The sequence below is a fragment of the Triticum aestivum genome, chromosome 6A (assembly GCF_018294505.1).
Source record: "Triticum aestivum cultivar Chinese Spring chromosome 6A, IWGSC CS RefSeq v2.1, whole genome shotgun sequence".
Taxonomy (NCBI): Eukaryota; Viridiplantae; Streptophyta; class Magnoliopsida; order Poales; family Poaceae; genus Triticum; species Triticum aestivum.
In genome coordinates, this window is record NC_057809.1 from 468,605,190 (window position 1) to 468,610,297 (window position 5,108).

Sequence of the window (5,108 nt, forward strand, 5' to 3'; positions counted from 1 at the left end):
AGGACATGCTCCTACACATATAACATATCTCCACCAAATTTTGGCTCATTTTATCTATCCAATTTCCCTCAGCTATTTTTTTAGATTCTGTTCAAAGAGGTGCATTATGAAGGAAGTACTACTTTGGCTTGTCCAAATGGTATGAAATTATTATGTCACCTCCATATGCCTAAATCATCCTTCCATGCCCATTTTCAGCCCAAGGCAACACTCTATATGAGTGCCACTTCATGATTCATTTTCTGGACCAGATTTGGTAGTTGCAAAGCAACTATATTAAATATGAGTCCTAATCTTCTCCAAATTAATATGAATGTAGTTTTTCCTATCCTAAACCTCCCAAGACATCAAGTTTGTCCCTTAGCCCTTCCATGTTGATCATAGTGATGCAGTCAAGTTTGCTACAGCAAACTTCAGGTGATCACTCCCATCTAACCATAGTGCCCCTGATCGAGTAATCACCACAGAAATGATCTATGTTGGAAGGACAACACACTCAACACGGTCGACCGAGCTTAGTCATCGTACATGCGTTGGTGCACACGGTGACCGCGCTACTGGCATAACAGTGCGCGCGCTCTGCCGCCGTTGGCCGCGTCTTCTAGTCCTGACCCCTTCTCTGCTCATCGTTCTCGTGTGCCTAGGCATGTCCAACAGCTCCCTCATGCTCGTGCGGTCACCTCCCTGCCCCTGCCCCATCCTATCATGATGTCGTTAGGTCGCCGTCGAGCGCGCTCGTGATCTGCTACCCCTGTCGTCACCATGTACGCTTGCCTGTGCTCTCCCGAGTCTTCTCGAGCTCGCTCGAGTTCTCCTACTCCCCCGTGAAGCCTCTGGACATGCCTCCCCTCCCTCCCCGTGGCTCTGCTCGCGCCAGCGCGACGGCACACGCATCACCACGGCTGAGCTCACCCCTGGCTCAGCTGAGCTATAAATAGGTCACCCCGCACTTCTTCGAGCTCCCCAGCAGCGTCCTCATCCTCCCAGAACCCCGCCCAACCACTCCACCGAGCTCGAGGAGCCCCTGTTCCCCTCCATTGCCACCATGGCCGCCAGCATCCTCCTCCTAAATCCGCTCAACGCAGAGCTTCTCCCTCCACTAAACCACCACCAGAGGCCTCCACAACCACCCCGGAGCCAGCCTTGCACCTCTCCTACTCCTCCAATGGCCTCTGCTCGCGACTCCTCCGGTGCCCGACGCCTTCCTCCGCCACGGCCGAAGCCCTCCTTGCTCCAGGGCTCTCCGGTGGGCGAGTTCCCTCCATGCGGGTGCGGCCCTCTCCGCTGAGCGCTCCGGTGGTCCGAGCTCCACCGGAGCCGGCCGGGTGAGCGCCGGCAACCGCAGCCTCCCTCTGCTCCATGGGCGATCGAGATGAAGACGACGACACCCCGCCCAGCTGGCCAGGCGGGCCCCGCCTCCCCCCTCGGCCCCACTTGTCGGCCTTTGGTTGTTGACCAGTATGGGCCCAGGTGCATAAGTGGAAGCGTACTCTGTCAGATCCGTCTCCCCCTCTCAAAAGCGCACTTCGGTGTTATTTAGGCAGGAATGTATTTTCCACCCCGGAAAGCGTATTTCCTTTGTACTACGGCTGAAAGTGTGTTTTCCTTTGCACAAAGCGTGTTTTGACTGAATGTGTTTTCAGTTTTTCCAGACAGGGACCTGTTGGTGAAGTTTCTTTTACAGATTGGTCCCTAGACTTCAAACGTCCATATCTCCACGACGGTAGCTCCGAATCAGGTGAATCTAAAGCCCACATCTTTGTCTCCTCAAGCCCATTCTGCTGGTACCATTTTCACTATGTGTTCACATACTGGAAATGACCATATTACCCTTGCCCTTATCTAGCCCCTCCGAGAGAGAACTGTTTCCGGCAAATCTTTCCGCGATCCTTGTGCACTTCTTCCCGGTGAGCTCTTCATTCCCAAGCAAGCCACGACAGCCACTTGCATAATGGTCTTGCAGTAGCCATGGTTTCCTACTTGAAAATAATAAATTGTTTGTGCATGTTAATATTTTATGAATCTTTACTCCTATAAAAATACGAGTTGATGATGATGGTGTGTCTGCCTTCAGGCTATATATACCGTCCGATCTGAAATATAAGGTTGAGATTGAGACTGAGACGTATTGTGCCCAACCAACCTCCAAAACACTAATAGTCCAGATGTTTCTCCTTTTCTCCGGGAAACAGATTATTCTAGAACCCCTCCAAACCTCTAGACTATTCATGATATATGCAATTATATACTGATTCACTACAAGCGTGAGATTATTAACATTAACAATTTAACATGTATATATGGACGTATCAAAAGGAGGAAATTCTAGCCACGAGTAGGAGTCGCCCTCCCACTTCTCAGGAAGATGACAGTTTTCAGTCACTGCCTTATTATGTCATAGTGGCTCAACTCAGCGACATCCATGACCGACACAAGAGGAGGGGGCTTGAAGTCCGGTGTTTGCTCCGTAGTGAAGCATCAGTGACTAGATTATGCATACACCGTGCAACCTACGGGCTCTTTTGCTATCACTATATAAAGGGTCTCCATGCTCCGGTAAAAGAACATCATAAACTTTTGCTATCACTATATATGCTCGTGAATCCATGCTTATCTTTATGATATGATCATTTTGCATCTATTATTTAAATGGTTACTTGCTAGTATTATTATCATGTTCTTTTCTGGTAAATATTCCCAATGCTAGTGGTCATGCTATGTTCATATGTAGTGTTGTTATTATAATTGTGATCATTGCTATGCCATGCTCATGTGCATCTAGGAGGGTAAATGATTTGTTGTTGCTGACATGTTAAATAGTGATGTTGCTCACTCATGCTCATGTTGATATCCTGCTCATATGCATTGTTAGTCCATCATGTTATTGTGACCCGGCTAATTACATTAACGTTAAATCGGACTTTAATACAACTTGAACATCTATTGGCTGAGTCATAGTGCCATCGAATCTAGCTGACCAGTGCAGCCACACTTGCCTTATGGGGGGGGCTGATTGGGTTTATTGTCACACCTCTCGCCGGTGCCTCCAACTAGGGAAAGTTATACATGTGCGCTACCCTGATCAGGTAGGCCGGTATAAGCCTTGTGTGCCCGATTTGTTTGCGCGATTTTGTCCTCGTTTGGGACCGTTTATGTTTTGCCACGACGGTGGTTGTTGGGTGTCATGAGGTGACATCGAGGCCACCCATGACTTAGCCCAAAAGAGGAGTTGGTCGGAGTGGCCGGGAGAGTGTCATGCAATAGATCGGTTTTGTCGGAACGCTGTTGGTACACTCAAATGGGAGTACGAGGCTTGGGTTCCATGGTGTCGGTACAATGTACTAACCTCTGTAGAGTGTATAATCTATCGATAGCCGCGCCCACGGATATGGGCCCAGTTCGTAGTAGGTTACACTATGGGTTAACAGTAATAAAAATTTGAATAATAACAACCCAGGTTCAATGAGGAAAGAAGTTGGTTGATCTTTATGTGATCATGAGAGGATCACAGTGGTATCGTGGATACCGAAGCTGGTTGATGTTTGTGGTGGTATGCGATAATCACGGGTAAGGATCAAGCTTCTTGTGGTCAGGAAATGATTACTACGGTATTGTTAATACCAAGCTTGATTTGATCCTGAGGTGATCGTGTGATGTCCACGATGGTAAGTGGTACATGTGGTGGTTACAAGGTAACCACGAACAGAGTAAGTTGAATCATGATAGTTTAAACATGATGCATGCTAATATCATCATGCTCATAAGTTCATGCTATGTTCATCTCATATGGTTTTAGTTGTGCTATGGTTAACATGCTCATGCCTTGTTCTTGTTGTTCTAGTAGTATCATGCTTATCATGGACGATTAACGTGTAAATGTCATGTTGTTGCTTGTCTTGATTGCTTTTGGTTGTTGTGAGCTTGCGAGTACATTCAAAGTACTCACCTGGTGTGTCATCCAGTTTGCAGGTCATGCCGTGTTTGCTTGACTGTCGAGGATCCCGAGTTTGTGAGCTAGGATAAGCGTTCCAGCCAGAGCCCCTGCGGAGTGATATCCATCGCTTTCGTCGTCATTCCGCTGCTAGAAGTTATTCCGCTGCTAAGAGTTGTTCTACTGCTAGCATAGAGCAACCTGAGCAGGCATAGTGTCGCCATGCGGACGTAATTTGTTGTGATATCGAAACCCTTGTATCTGTATCATTTGTAATGAAAAGTTGATTTGTTCTATGCCAAGCAGTGCCGTATTCCAGAAGACTTTATCTTTGGGCTGGAATACGGGGTGTTCCGGTCTCTCTAAGCCGAGGTGCCACAGGAGATTGTCGACATCCCCAACAACGACGGGTAGTAGGCTAGCTTAGGTTTGTCTACATAGTAGGTACATTTTCTTTTGCATGTTTTGTATGGATTTAAGGTGCTTATCAAACTAGAGAATACCCCACGCATTGTTGTGGAATTTTGTATGCTGCATTGGTTTAGGGTTAAATAGGAAGAGGAATGGTTTTGGAAGTAAAGCAACATTAAATTGCAGCCAGGTCAGAAGGTCAAGGAAAGAAAACCGGAATTAGCGAACATATGCAGCAATCAATCATAGTCCTTGTTAGATGTCATGATGCAAAGGAAGCTGAAGCTCCAAGTGCTTCTATGGAGCTTGCCTTGATGTGGGTCGTGTGGGTGTGCCCATCACCATTTAAAGTAACTGCTGGTTTGTTTCTGTTCTGAAGAACAAACGACAGGACATGTCGTGGCTTGGTGCTATTTGTAGTGATATGGGGTGCAAAATTCCAGCATTTTCCAATTATATTTTTCTTGAGATCAGAAGAGATCATATCTTTGTAGCCTATGAGATTGTGTCTTATATCCGCCAGATTGGTACCTAAGGTGTGTGGAGCTCCGAGGAAATGGACCAGATCTCTCATGTAGTTGCTACAGACTGTACTTATACTGCTATGGTTTCTGAATTAAGATCCCTTTTGCCTTCATGCCTTCAAAAGGGAAAATAAAAAAATTCACATGTACCTAATGGGCTGCACAACCTCTATGTTTAACGTAGATTTATTAGCATGGAGAAGGCTCACTTGATAAAACATATGGAACTGTAATTAATCTGA

The 5,108-nt window shown here is 46.6% G+C and overlaps 1 long non-coding RNA gene across 1 annotated transcript; it reads left to right on the forward strand.

Annotated features, from left to right (window-relative positions):
* Nucleotides 1-649: 649 nt before the first annotated feature.
* Nucleotides 650-4,227, forward strand: LOC123130775 (uncharacterized). The gene is made up of 2 exons (XR_006464008.1): nt 650-2,556; nt 3,963-4,227. It is a non-coding gene; the product is annotated as an uncharacterized lncRNA (long non-coding RNA).
* Nucleotides 4,228-5,108: the final 881 nt, after the last annotated feature.